This window comes from Lissotriton helveticus, chromosome 1_1 (genome assembly GCF_964261635.1).
Source record: "Lissotriton helveticus chromosome 1_1, aLisHel1.1, whole genome shotgun sequence".
Taxonomy (NCBI): Eukaryota; Metazoa; Chordata; class Amphibia; order Caudata; family Salamandridae; genus Lissotriton; species Lissotriton helveticus.
Window position 1 is genome coordinate 456365339 of NC_136057.1, and position 16077 is coordinate 456381415.

Below are 16077 nucleotides of genomic sequence, written 5' to 3' on the forward strand. Positions count from 1 at the left end.
ACTAATTGCAGGAATCCTATTCTTAGTCCTTATATTTCGCTATGGCAAACCATGTCACAGACAAAACACCTGCGACAAGGGAAGAAACAATCCTGGCCATTGGATACCGGGACCGGATATCAAAAATCCTCGGACTAACCCGGCTTAGAGACCTGAACATGACTTGGTTTCTTTCATTTCGACCAATGTGGCATCGATGTGTTTTACCTGTATTAAGGTGCTTGCTATGCGGAGAAGAATGCGTGTTAGACACCTGTCTGACTCTACAATCAGAGGCGCCAATGGATGCAGAAACATTGTTGAGTCCAATAAAGGCTCATGCTTTGTGCTGCCCTCAACGGCTACCAATCCTGATGACGGCATTCGTGGAAGTTTCACCACTACGATTAAGGGGTAGTGAAGTTCAAGATGAAAGCAGCATTGATCAGGTACGACCTTCTGTCAGCAATACTGATCAAAACGTCAATGGAGACAATCATGCGCACGAATGCATGGTTACATCTTTTTCCGAGTTAGTGGAACTCTCCCAGGAAGCTGTTGACAACTTTTTCGAGAGTCTAAATGATATGATGTTCTCACCAGAGCAGAAATAGAAACTTTTGAGAAAGCTCGTACACGGCGTTCCCTGAATTTGGCCTTCAACTAGAATAGCAAAATACCACGAACAATTTTCCCTCCAGTTCACGGACAGCAATTTTTTTTCAGCAGCCCCAAAATATTTTTACGAAATTTTCGGGACACTTATCTTCTGCTTAAAGTAAGGACTATTCTTAGAGAACTAAGGTTTCTATTTTTAAGATACTTTATAGACATTAGCTGCCCGCTGATATGTTCATAATTATTTTACTCTGTGATGGAATGGTCTCAAACCTTTTTTCTGTATTAAGAGCCATTTCATGTGTAAATTCTCATATACAAATTAGTGATGATGTATAGATATGCGTGATTACTTTAGCATTATTCTACAGCTTGAGTGCATATATTACATGTGACTGTTTTTTCCGTATATTTGATAATTTCAAAATGCATTTATGTATTTTGGGGTGGTAAGGTATACACGATACCCTACAGTATGTTTTACTATGCATAGATTCGTGAATATGTCCATAGATAGCGTGGAGTGGGTGTGATGTATTCCTATAGGTTCTGTATCGATCCCCCTATTCCTGACCCTATTCTGGTTAACAAGTTAACTAGCAGCCATCCCATGAGGCAGAAAACCCCCATGATGCAGGAACCGTTATCTGATAAAGCCACACTACGGCACAGGAACGTGTTATCTGATTAGGTCATAACGCTTGCCATCTAATTAGACAAGCGGTATTCCTCCAGCCCCTGATAAGGCATACGGAGTTCTCAAAACAAATCAAACCTATGACAGACCTGGGAAAAACCCTGCGGCCATTGTTTTGATTTCACCGAGAACTTCAGCAAAAGAATGTGCTAACGACCAGGTCGTATGACATCCTTATTGACGTATCTATGTCCATCCTTACGTCAATCTCGGCACCTTAAAGGTATAAATATTACCGATATTGCCCTATGCAAACACACGCGGTGGTGACGAGATCGGAGCAGCCAGACTTGCCGAAGCCCAGAGCAGAGCAGACCCCGCTGGCGCAGCCCCGCCTTCCTGACGCGCTGAGAACGAGAAGCTGTCTTTTCTCCTGCCGAGAAATCCAGCTCCGGCGCTTCCGGGTAGCCCTCGCAGGCAGCCTGGGATATCGAGACCAGAGACGAGAGATACCATCCCTCATCCATCCTAGATTCCAGGTACAGAACTGAATAACCCCTTGCAGAGAATTCTCTAGTCAGTCAGTTGGCAAAACAAACTTAACTTAAACTGTAACTTTCTATTCCCGCCCACGTATTAGGCTTAGGTCAGGTACACGGGGTAGGCGTAGTTAGAAACACCAGTTGAGTACGATTAGTCAAATGTAAATGTGTATGTATTCATTTTATTCATTTTAAACCATCATATGGCTTAGAAACCATATCAATGTTTTTACAGTATTATTTTATACTTCTGCTTTTATTGTATGCACTTTACTTAACCATAAGTATTGCAATAATATCGATCCATTTCTCTTGTATGAGAAAAGAGACTGATCAATAAATAACATCTTTTATTGAACACGCCCGTCTCTTACTTTTCTCTACAATCTGGTGAGACTAAGAATGCACGTACTGACTGAGTAAAATAGGTCGTCTTTTGTTTTCACACGACTCTAGAGATACACTCTTGATTAGGGGAGAGCAAAGTTGTCATGTTCTATGGTTGTCAGAAACTAAATCCCTTCTTGTCTATCCAGGGAGGTTCAACTCCTCCTTGCCTATTCGAGAAAGTTTCTAGTGAACTCTGAGCTAGCTGGCAAACCCAAAACTTTAAGTCTAATATCGACAGTAGTAGACCTAGTTAACGTCTGGTCTAGGCCTATACTATTGAAGGTATTATTCCAATGTGCAGAGCCTATTGGGATAATAGGAACTACACTACACCCTCAGGATCAAATAAGAATCACGGTGGAGCTAGGCAACAGCCACACCAACTCCATATGACGGCCCGCTCTATGGATGTGGAGTGATGTCAACGGCAGCACAACAGCAGGAGAGGTGCACCAGGCCCCGGATTCGGGAGTGGCAAGGAGACGAAACAGCCGGGGAACCAATACACTAGGCTCCTGGGTCCTAGTCAGGTTCCACTGAGTTTACCGGTACTCCTCCTCTCAGGCTGGCGTCATAGTTTGACAACAAAGGCCATAGCAGGATCTGGGGCACACCGGAATCTTCAGGCAGGCACAGCTCAAGCGGGTGATCAAGTCAGTAGCTGGGCAGCCTAATTGAGGGGTGTCTCTAGGCCCCCGCAAGCCACAATCACACCCTGTCCGGTGGCAGCCTAAGCCCCAGCATCAGCCAATCATGAAACCCCCCCGCTGCCCCACACCTCACTCGGGCACATAGTGGGCGAAAGGGGAAGGGGCGTCTGCACACCAGGGCCACAGCACGACCCTAGAGGTAGCACTCCATGTCACCCCTGAACAGCGCTGCCTCAATGTTCGAACCTCAGGAGCACCTCGGTCTGATCCAACTGCCCGATCGCATGATGTGTCAGCGGGGGCCACAACTCCTGAATTTCCCCGGCAGTCCCTGCATCGACCAGACTAAGGTTTTGGTGATCAGGCCCAGGGGTGCACACCGCTCCCAGGCAGCGGGCTCTCCAGGCTGGAGGTCAGGTACACCGAGGCCGACTCCCGGGCTCGAATCCGGCCGCAGGAGTCTCGGGCAGTGCTTGGGGCTTAACAAAGGTGCTGAGGGTGCTACACAGTCTCACGGAGTCCAACGGAGGGTCAGAGTAGCTGCAGCTGTGGCATGATGGCAGGATTAATTCAGGATTGTCAAGGAACTATGGGAGCTATTCTAAGACACATCCACCACGTCGGACCACCTGGCCACACCCCTACTTTGTTTGTTTTTAATTTTGAACTGACTGGAGTGGGAATATTAATTGTTGAACTCCCACGCATTCCTTACTGTTGCACTGATTGGAGTGGAAATAGTACATTTTATCCCTCCGCTATCCAACACTTTCCTTACTGTTGCACTTATTGGAGTGGGAATAGTACATTTTATCCCTCCGCTATCCAACACTTTCCCTACTGTTGCACTGATTGGAGTGGGAATAGTAAATGTTATCCCGCCACTATCCAACACTTTCCCTACTGTTGCACTCAAGTAGGAATAGTATATTTTACCCCTCCGCTATCCAACCCTTTCCTTACTGTTGCACTGACTGATGTGGGAATAGTACTTTTGACTCCTACGCTATCAAACACTTTCCGTACTGTTGCATTCACTGGAGTGGGAATAGTAATTTTTATCCTTCCGCTACCCATCATTTTCCCTACTGTAGCCTTAACTGGAGTGGGAATAGTAATTTGTACCCCTCCGATGTCCAACACTTTTCCTACTGTTGCACTCACTGGAGTGGGAATAGTAATTTCATTACAAGACCGGAGGCTACCATTATGCATATGTCTTTTAATGTAAATCCAAACAGCCACTTGAAAGCATTACATCACAAAGTGAAAACAGTTCTAGAACAGAATCTTCAATCTGTACAATAACCATGAGTACAGAACAGTCTGCCTCTTTTAAAAGCGGCTCCAAGCAGATTAGTAAAAATTTGTACTACTCTCTAGATTTTAGTAACCTTGCTAAATGTCATTAACTTTGCTAACATTACTTATTAATATTGCTTACAATTCCCTAATCAAGGGACTACTCCCTTTTGTATCTATATTAGTCACTACTGATTTCCAATTTAAAGAGATCAGCTTCTTTCACCCAGCCCAATCCCCTCCCTCCCCAATCCCTCACCGGAACTTAACCCGGGTTCGCTCTTGACGAATCTTCAATCAATCAATCAATCAATCAGGTCATTTGTAGAGCGCACTACTCACCCGTAGGGTCTCAAGGCGCTGGGAGGGGGGGGGGTGCCGCTACTGCTCGAACAGCCAGGTCTTGAGCTTCTTCCTGAAGGAGAGGTGGTCTTGGGTCAGGCGCAGATTGGTCGGAAGTGAGTTCCAGGTCTTGGCGGCCAGGTAGGAGAATGATCTTCCTCCTGTTGTCGCTCTTCGGATGCGGGGGACGGCGGCGAGGGCGTGGTTGGTTGATCTGAGGAGGCGCTTGGGAGTGTAGAAGTTGATCCGGTTGTTGAGGTAGCTCGGGCCTTGGTCGTGTAGGGCTTTGTGCGCGTGGGTGAGGAGCCGGAAGGTGATTCTCTTGTTGACCGGGAGCCAGTGCAGATCTCTCAGGTGTCCGGAGATGTGGCTGCGTCGGGGGATGTCGAGGATGAGTCTCGCCGAGGCGTTCTGGATCCGCTGGAGTCTCTTCTGGAGTTTGGCGGTGGTTCCGGCGTAGAGGGCGTTGCCGTAGTCCAGTCGGCTGGTGACGAGGGCTTGGGTGACCGTCTTCCTCGTCTCGGTGGGGATCCACCGGAAGATCTTACGTAGCATGCGCAGGATGTTGAAGCATGACGAGGAGACGGCGTTGACTTGTCTGGTCATGGAGAGGGAGGAGTCCAGGATGAAGCCCAGGTTGCGTGCGTGGTCCGTCGGTTTGGGTGCGGTGCCCAGGGCGGGGGGCCACCAGGAGTCGTCCCAGGCGGAGGGCGTGGAGCCCAGGATGAGGACCTCCGTCTTGTCTGAGTTCAGTTTCAGGCGGCTGGTCGTCATCCATTCGGCTACGTCTCTCATCCCTTCGTGCAGGTTGGCTCTGGCGGTGTCGGGGTCGTTGGTCAGGGAGAGGATCAGCTGGGTGTCGTCAGCGTAGGAGATGATGTTGAGGTTGTGTTGGCGTGCGATGGTCGCGAGGGGGCTCATGTAGACGTTGAATCTTCCTCAACCTTTCGCATTCTCAACCGCTTACAACTCTTCAACAGATTCCTCCCTTTGGGCATATTCCCCCAAGAACTCCAGGAGAGAGCCTCACCGAGTGCAGGCGTCTCTCTCTCCACATTGCTTAACAGGGACATGCCGGGGCAAAGACGCGATCTGTGGATTGGGCTCCCTCTCCGATTTTGGAGTAGAGGAAGCTTTTAGAGGAAAATGCCTTGGCAACGAGGACGTCATGTCATCCGGTTGCCAAGGCTCAGACCTCACCACAAAAAAGAGAAAGGAAGACAATCGCTCTCTACGGGGCAAAGCCTTGGTATCCATAGAAATCAGCAGCAGCTGATCGCACAAGCAAATTGCACTGGCAATTGCTCCACTTTGTCGATCAGCTGCTGCCAAACACGCAAGAACTTGTTTTTTTTTTTAAAAAAGAAAAAGGATATTTAACCAAATTAACAGATATCTAACTAAATGTACAAATAATGATCAAGATCACTTTAACAAGCGGAATTTACATTTAAGCTTAAATGGTTCATTTTGAAATGCTGATTTGAGAAGTGAGCTTAACTGGATTTATGGGTTTAACTACTCTTATTACTTTTAATTAAATTACCTATAAGCTCTAATTGGCTTTCTTACTTACAAATAAGCCAAAATAAATCTAAATTATTTACCAGCTTTGTTAAATTCCAGACTAAGCCATTTATTATTACATCATAACCTATTAAAAATGTCTGACATTGACTCTGATGATGCAGTAGCCCCCATCCCTAACATGAATGAGGCTTTCAAGAAAATCATTCATAGAGAAATGAGATCTTGTATGTTGGAGACTCTAAACCACGTTAGGTCATCCAAAACATCCCCCCCTACAGAGGAGGATGACTTTACAGACAGCGCAAACCTACAAGTCAATGACGATAACTCTGAAAATAGGGGGAAAAGACTAAAGAAAATGAAAAATATCAGATACCCAAACCCCTCGCACCTCAAATTCTTCAGGTGTCCTTAGTGGCACAAACTCTACTGGCGTCCACAGCGGCACAACACATATGGGTGTCTAAAGCGGCACATACTATCAAAGTGCTCACTACAATATTACAGATAACGAAATGGAGGATGATGAGGCAACTAACATCTTTGATGAATATGTCCTCGATCTAGATGAAGACAATCATGAATTTAATAGTCAGCCTACAGAAGACAAACCTCCGTCTTCCTGCATGGATAATATAATTAACCCTCTGGGTGAACAAATGTTCTCACCCTACAATATCAAACATCCAAGAAGCTCGGAATGGTGGCCGCAAGATCATGTGGCCAAATTTATTACAAAATGACTCGGGAATCTACTAGAAAGATACCCGTAACATTCTCAGAGCTGAATGCTCAAGACCCTCTATTCAGGAGAAAGTCTGTCAGACTCCCAACCTCGACCCTGAATTAATTAAATTCCTCTTCAAACTCAGGAGAGACCCCAGGAAGGGGATGGAGAGATCTCTTAAAGCTTGTCAAGACCGTCTTCTCGACGTTCTCGGGCCTCTGGCCAGGATTATAGACACTGTTGCAGAAAGCCATATTAATGGAGCGGCTCTCGATACGGAGCTTATCAGAGGGTGGAGTCAGAGAACAATAATCCTTCCAGGAAATGCCTGAACGCCAAAAGAAGAAGGCTAGTTCTTACCAAAATAAATCCAAAACTGAGCAATAGGGCACACAAGGAACCTTCCCAAAACCCTAAAGGTTTACTCTTCGGTAAAGATATGATCAAAACACTTGGCAAATACATGTCAACCTTCATGGCACTAGACAAAGCACACCTCAATATGAGACGTGTTCATCCCAACCCTTTTTGGACGGGCCCGAAGAAGGTGCCTTTCCTGCGGCCGCTTCAACCCAAGGCCTTATTCGAGGTTCAGAGGTTTCGGAAGAGGCTTCCAACCATCCAACCCTCCCCAATTCTACCTGCAGAGAAAGAGAGCTTCATGTACCAGAAAGTTCAGATCTCGTGGACAACCCAACAACAACTTCCAGAGTGAGTACCTTATCTCTTCTTCCTTCTTCTTCCCCTCAAAAGGTGGGAGGCAGACTCAGATTCTTCTATCAAAGTGGAAAAAAATCGCTCAAGATCTTTGGGTATTGGAAACTGTCAAAGGTTTCAAGATAGATTTCGTAGCAATATCTTCACAAACATTACACACGAGAGACATACCACTGACAAGGGAACAACAAAAAATAGTAGAGGTGGAAATAGCCTCCATGCTTCAACAAGGAGCTATCATAGAAGTACCATGGGAATTGAAGAGATTTGTAAGTACTCTCTTCCTCGTCCAGAAAAAGGACATTGGGTGGAGTCCTGTATATACCTCAGGGAACTAAACACATTTCTAGTGTCAAAATGGAGGGCATCCACCTCCGAGGGATTTGTTATTGGAGGGAGACTGGTTAGTTAAACTAGATTTAAAGGATGCCTACTTTAGCATCCTGATGGTGAAAGAACATCAACCTTTTCTCCATCTGTTCCAATTTCAATCTCTACCTTTCGGGTTATCATCTGCCCCCTGGTGCTTCACCAAAGTTATGAGAACTATCCCCTCAATACTGAGGGAAAGAGGAATTCGACTAATTATATGTCTGGACGACATCCTCATCATGTCCCAACACCACACACAAATCATACAAGACCTGAAGGTAGTTATGGATCTCATTGAAAGCTTAGGATTCATTATAAACAAAGAGAAATTGATACCAACTCCCTCCAGATCCCTGGAGGTCTTGGGGTTTAGCGTAGACACAACAAAATGTCTCCTATCACTACCCACAAAGAAAATAACCAAAATGTGCAAGGAAATCAGGCTTGTTTTGAAACAACAAAGCATAACACTAAGGGAATTAGCCAGGCTTCTGGGCCTCCTTTCCCCATCTATTCAAGCTATCTTGCTGAGTCCTCTGAATTACTGAGCTCTTCAAAGGGTAAAAGCGAGAGCTCCAAGGTCTGGCCTTTCGTAGGGAGATCAGATCAGCCTAGATCAGGAAGCCCAATCAGAACTGTCTTGGTGGTTATATAATTTAGATGTCTGGAATGGCAAAGCCATCTTTGGGACTGCGCCAGAATTCATTCTGGAATCATATGCAAGCCTTCATGGTTGGGGAGCTTATCATCTCTATCAGAACACAGGTGGCATGTGGTCACAAGCAGAGAGTTCTCACCCCATAAACTATCTAGAACTGACTGCAGGTGTATATGCACTGATGAGCTTCACACATTCCCTTCAAGGGAGATCAGTCATTCTGAAGATTGACAATATATCAGCTGTGGCCTATATAAATTGTCTAGTGGGACCAAATCAGAAGATCTATCGAACTCAGCTACTAAACTCTGGGGGGCTTATTTACAAGGCCCTTGTGCCACTTTGCGTCACTTTTCCCATGTTTAAAGTGATGCAAAAGTGGCACAAAGGGGCTTGTAAATCTGCCTTTGGATGTTTGCTTAGAGCACATGATTGCACTAAAAGCAGAATACCTCCCAGGGAAGATAAAAGTATCAGCAGATTGGAACTCGAGATTCCTCTTAGATCACAGCGATTGGAAACTCAACGAAAATGCCCTCAATCAAATATGGGCCCCTTAGAAGTAGACCTGTTCGCAAGCAGACTAACCTTCCAGTTAGAAAACTATTTAAGTTAGATGCCAGACCCGGGTGCTCTTGCAGTAAATGCTTTTTTCCAATGCTGGAAAGAAATCCAAGCATACGCCTTTCCACCCTTCGCCATGATTCAGAGAGTCCTACAGAAAGTGAGACAGGAATAATGCTCTCTATTGCTAATAAATCCTTTTTGGCCATCTCATACCTGGTTCCACATGACGCTGGAATTAGCTTGCAACATTCCCTTTTTAATTCCAGCCAAGAGGAGGTTTCTAACAGATGTAGATGTAAGTGATCACCCACTAGTGCACACCAGGAGTTTGAACCTTCTTGCCTGGAAAGTATCAGGAAATCAAATGAAGTGTCTGGACTTCCATCAACAGCTGCAACTCTCCTGAGTCATGGGCCCCTGGCACGCACTATAGGTATAACAATATTTGGAGAAAATGTGTACATTTGTGCCTGGAGAGGAACCTGGATTCCCTGGAGGCTCCTATCGTACACATAGTAAACTTTCTTGTAGAACAATTTGAAAGTAGTCTCAGTTATAGAATGCTTAATTGCTATAGATCAGCTATTTCTGCAGGTCACGCTCTAGTCATTGGCAAAGCGGTAGGTAAGAATGTCATAGTTTGTCGAGTCTTAAAAAGTATTAGACTAAGGAGACCCCCTACACCTAAATACGAGACACTGTTGGATGTTGAAGTAATTTTAGACCTATTCAAAAATTGGCCGAATAACAGACAACTAGATAGGAAAAATCTTTCCAATAAACTTGCATCCTTTTTGTGCCTAATCTCACTCCGAAGGGTTTCAGATGTCAAAGCTGATGAAGTCACTAATAGATTTTACAATATGTTTGGTGTTAAATTTGAGATAATTAGAAGAACTAAAACTACGCTGGATTAAATTTTTTATCCACGTTTTGACTTATTCAAGAAACTCTGTGTTGTAGACTGCATGAAAAAGTATGAAAGTAGAATGAAAGGTCTTCGTGCGCATGATGTGAATCAATTACTTATATCCTTCGTCAAACCTTTTAAAGCAATAACTTCTGCTTCTATAGCCAGATGGGTCAAATCCGTAATGAAATTAGCTGGCATTGATTTAAAGAAATTCCAAGCAATCTCCCTCAGAGGTGGTATGGCCAGTAAATCTTTCTGGAGGGGAAGTAAGTATGACGTCATTCTCAACGCGGCCAATTGGTCTAATGCAAACACATTTGCTCAGCACTACTGCAAACCAATTGAACATATGTCTGATGTAGTCTTACAAAGCTACCAACATGCATGATGGTAGCCTCTGGTCTTGTAATGAAATTGCAATTCTCCTATTACCATGACAAGAGAATCTGGATTTCATTAACCCCATGCGCGCTGCGGGTTTTCCCGCTGTGCGCTGACTTTTGCGAAAAGCCGCGGTTCATGACGAGCTCAGCTCGTCATGAGCATACGACAGACGTAACTCATGACGAGCTCAGCTCGTCATGAGCATGGAAGGGGTTAAATACACAGAGGCTATCTTTATCCCATCCATCCCTTCCCATAGGTGGTTAACATTTAATTAGTTTATTAGACGGAATATTTTGTATAATATAATGTCTGAAAATGTTTTATTTACAATAATAAATTTGACGTATATATTTCTACTGCATGTCTCTATCGCCTTTTTTACGAATCATTCCAAACAACGGAGTACTTATACTTCTCTTTATTTCAGGTAACTCTTCATAATTCACTCTCCATCTGAAGTTTGGATATTCTGAATTTCCTTTATTCAAGTTCATGTTGGATTTAAAGAAGAGGAACACAAAATAAAAATAAAATACATTTAAACTATTTCTTATTTTCACCACATTTAGGGGCCGATTCCGATCTCAGTCGGAAGGGCTCCGAATCGGGTTCGGCATTAGCGGGTCGGGTTCGGAGGCTGAATTTGCGTCCGGTTCGTACACGATGCAAACAAGCGCGAAATCTCCGTCCGAATCGTTTCCGTGTCCCAACCGCTCCGTACGTCTCGGCCGTAAGCTAACCGTGGCGCGCAATGGAGGCGAATTCCGACCGAGCCAGTACAATGCTCGATTCGGACAGCTGGATCGAGTCGGAAATTCCGGCTCACAATAGCTCCCGGAGATGGACTTTGGGGTTCAGCATCTGACCCCCTGTTACCCGTAGCCTTATGGCTTGGACACAGGGGGAGACCCCAACACAGGCATGTACGGTGCGATGGCACTGAGGCGTACCCACTGTAGGAGGCACACTTGTCTGGAACGTACCCATTCAGTCAATGGGAGCCCATGTACGCTTTGTATGACCGGCTCCCATTGACTTCAATGGGAGTCCGACCGAAACTAGTCCGACAGCATACGGCTACATCAAACTCCCTCGGTCGGACTGCAAGAGTCCGGATCGGTCGGAAAACACCCAGGGTGTACATAGTCATATGTTACAGTTAGCTTACATAACCACCTTAATAAACCATTATTCGTGCTTGCAGTAATCTGACTGATTGCAGTTGAAACTTCAGACAATCTACTTAGTACATTCCTAATACATATCTTATAACTCATCATCAGAGCTTTCTTCATCACAATCTGGTAGTGGCTCACATATATTCCCCCGGTATGTATTCCACAGTTCCCATCTTTTGCTCCATTTCCGGGGGCACCTCCAATTTATGAAAACCGTTCTTTCGGCCATCATAGCCAGGTCCATGTCTTTACACCAGGCCGCCAATGACAGCAATTCCTCAGCCCCCCATTTTTGCGCTATATTGCACTTTGCCATCATTAGCCCCAGAGTGACCCATGTTTGCGCTGGACGTTTATGGTCATTGGGCACGTTTAGTAAGCATCTGCGCGGCTCTGGAACTAGCGATACTCCTTCCGTCTGCGACATCGTTCTTAGTACCTTTCTCCAGTAGTCAACTATTTTGGAGCAGTCCCGAAATATGTGAAAGAAGGATCCCTCCTCCCCGCATCCTCTAAGACAGTATGTTTGCTGTGCCGTGCCCATTTTGTATAAGGTGCATCTAGTATGATATGTGCAGTGTAATATCTTGAGCTGCACAAGTCTGAGCCGCGATGGTATACCCACCTCCCTGGGCGAAGCCAATGCCTCCTGCCATTCCGTATCATCTATGTCTCCCACATCCACCACCCATTTTTCTCTTAAAGATGTTGTAGGGTCCGGCAGGTTATTAATTAACTTACGGTAAGTGAAAGATGTGGCTTGCTTTTGCATGTAGTCTGTGAGTAGTCTGTCCTCCAGCAGGAAGGCTTCAGGTAACTCAGTATCCTGCGGTAGCGCCGCCAATAGTGCGTGCCTAATCTGCGTATATTGAAAAGCCTCATATGGAGCAAGGTTGTACTGTTGTCTGAGCTGGTCAAATGGAATCACATTCCCCTTATCCCACATGTCGCCCACCGTGGAGATACCTATGTTGTCCCATTGGTCAAAGTCCTTGCTGTTTCTCAATTGCCCTAATCGCTTAGTGTCCCAAAGTGGGGTAAGCCGGGTGATGACTCCCCTGCATCCCAGCCGTGTCTGCGCTGTGTGCCATATCACGACTGTGTGTTTTGTGGGTCCTGTTAGGTTCACAACCTGGCCTTTGTTATAAAGGGCCGCAAGTGCATTCCCTGTACCCAGCTGAGACCTGTCTGCCCTGTATGCTGGGTCGGCCTGGGAGGCATGTATCCATTTATTAATAACTTTGAGATGCACCGCCCAATAATATAACTGGATGTTAGGGAGTGCCACTCCTCCGTCGTACCATCCTCGATTCAGCTTCGCTTGCGCCATTCGTGCCGGTTTATTGCCCCATAGCAGCGTGGACACCTGTGCCGCTATTTGTTTAAAATATTTTAGGGGCACTGTAAATGGCGTGTTCTCAAGGGCGTACAGAAATCGGGGCAAGGCCATAATTTTGAACAACGCCGCCTTCCCCAACAACGTTAAAGGAAGTGACTCCCAATACGCCACATCTCTCTTCAAGCGCTCCAGTGGGGGCGTCAAATTTTTAGAGAAAAAATCCGCAGGACCAGTCGTGATGTGAATACCTAAATATTTAAATGAATCACGCGAGATTAGGAGCGGGCAATTCGCTGGGAGACGCGGTGTGGGGCCATGTAGCATGTACATAACAGACTTGGCCCAGTTGATAGTGTACCTAGATACCTTTCCAAAGCTATCACAGATCTCAAGGAGCACTTGTATGGAGTATTCGGGGTTTGTCAAATACACCAGAATGTCATCTGCGTAGAGGGAAATGCGGTCTTCCCACCCCTCCACCCACCGAATGCCTCGCAGCAATGGTTCTCCTCTGATCCATGTCGCCAGGGGCTCCAACACTAACGCAAAAAGGAGCGGCGACAGGGGGCAACCCTGGCGCGTCCCTCTTGCCAGCGGTTTAGTGTCTGAAAAGTGCCCTTTGGCCGTAACGTACGTCAGCGGTCTGGTATAAAAGAGGGGGCCCATGTACAAAATTTGGGGCCAAATCCCAAATGACGAAGGACCGCAAAAAGGAAACTCCACTCAACCATATAGAAAGCCATCCTTGCATCTAGGGAGATTACAACAGCCGGTTCCTGCAGGGTTGGAGCCTTAGCCAGCACCCCATGCAAGCGTCTAAGACTCAATGCAGTGTTTCTGTTCGGCATAAAGCCTGACTGGTCTGTATGGATTAAATGTGGAGGTGTGCCATCAGCCTGTTCGCCAACACCTTAGCAAGTATTTTAGCCTCCACATTAATTATTGAGATTGGACGATAAGAAGTGCATTCAGTCGGAGGTTTCCCCTGTTTCAGGATCGCCACTATCGTGGCCAGTCGCTGATCAAGCGGCAGTTCTCCTCTTTCCAAGCTTTCAATGTACATTCGCAGTAGATGCGGACTGATAATTTCCGCCATCTGTTTATATAATTCAACCGGGACCCCGTTGGGTCCCAGGGCTTTGCCTGACTGCAGCGAGCGGATTGCGGTTTGCAATTCTTCCTCCATGAGATCTGCTTCCAGGACCAAGAAAGCCTCCGGAGTGAGTTTGGGCATTACTATATCCTTTTTGGAGGCCGCAGCTTCATCCTCTGTTATGACCGATGCTGACATGTAAATTTCCCGGAAATGCCCTGCCAGTGTGCGTACTAATGCCCCTGGATCTGCTGTCAGCTGCCCCTCTACTGTCCGTATTTGCGCTATTCCTTTAGTACCCCGTTCTCGTTTATCCAGCCATGCCAGGAGCTTTCCTGCCTTGTCCCCTACATCGTATATCTTATGTCTGGTGGCTGTAATGTTGGATATCGTCTCTCTTTGTAAATGGTCCATATACTTTTGTTGTTTGAGGTGTAGTGCATGTGATGAGGCTGGCATGGGGTCTGCAGAGTGGCGTGTTTTGGTCGAATGCAATTCCAGCTCCAGATCTAGTAGTTCTTTCTGCTTTTCTCGTTTGTACCCTATAATCGAGATTATAGCTTGCCCCCTAATGACGGTATTATAAACCTCCCATAAAATTGACGGGGAACTAACAGACGGAGTGTTCTCCACGAAGAAGTGTTTTGTGGCTTTATGGATCTCTTTTCGGACTTTCGGGATGTGCATGTAGCCGGGGTAGATAGGATAGAGCCGTCTACGGGTCCCATGGTGATATGAAAAAGTCAACATTATTGGTGAATGGTCTGAGATGCCTCTGGGTTTTATCGTTATGTCATCGACACTCTGTAAACTGTTAGCTGAAGTCAAGAAATAATCTATTCTAGATAGGCTGTTATGCGTGTTTGAGTGAAACGTGTATTGTTGTGTTGTGTGATGGTGGTGCCTCCAAACATCAGTATGCCCAAGCGCCTCTGCAGGCGAGAAACTCCAGGTACCTGTGCTCTCACTGGATATCTGTCTAGGTTAGCATCCATCGTAGCATTAAAATCCCCCCCAATTATAAGGTCGCCCTCCGGCAGAGTAAGTAGGAACTCACCAAAAGCTGGGAGTGCCACCGCGTGCAGCGCCGGGGGGATATACACTGATACCACATTAACAGGTTTTCCCTCCCATTGGCCCTGAAGAGCTGCAAACCTCCCCTGATCATCTCTTTTTGTTTGATGTATTATGAAGGTGGAGTGTTTCCGCACCAGTATAACTACTCCGTTGATCTTGGTCGTCTGCGTCTCCAGTCTCGCCCCGGCGGCGCTGGCCTCTGTTCCCGAGTCTTGACCAACCTACTTGTCGGTGTAGGAAGGTGGATATCTGACTATGGTTACCCCCAAACTTTTTGCCTGGTGTTTAGCTGGTTTTTGACTTTAGTTGGCCTGGGAACCTGCTATCCAGGGCCCCAGGCTAATTGCTCTCTCCTTAAAATGGACTCCATGTACCTTAGGCACATACACAATTGGAATTGGCACACCTTATTGGCCCCTGTAACAGTGTACCCAGGTACCCAGGGCATAGGTGCTTCCAAGGCCTACCAGGGGCTGCAGCATGTATTGTGCCACCCCTGGCCTGGCCTCCATATTTGACACAACTGGCTGATCACTCAGCTGGGGTAAGTCGGTGTAACCACCCCTTACTTAGGTGTAGTATGCCTATACCTAACCTAAAATGGACACATATGTTCCTATCAGCCACTCCTAGGGAAGGCCTCATCAATACTGGAGGCAGAGTGCTTGGAAATATGTGAGATGGTGCTCTGGCATGAGCTGAGCCTGTCTGCAGCTTTCGGAACCATGTCCTTTAGCTGTTTCATGATATTGCCATACCATATACTCTTAAGTGCATTATGAACCTCGCGGTTAAATGCTATCTTAGGTTTGGCTTTATCAAAACATGTCGAGTAAGGTGTCATACGAATTGGAATACTACCCCCTCGCCAGTTCTGGCGACGGGGGTAGCATTCCACCCTTCTAGAGGGACACGACATGTACCTAGCCTGAACCCCGGTTAAAGTTAAACAGAGCCTTAGCATCTCAAAATGGATGCTGCCACCACAGACACAAGTCTGACCTCCTGCTGCTGGGAGTCCTTCCAGCGAGGGCAGCTTCGACAAAGGGTTTCCTGCCT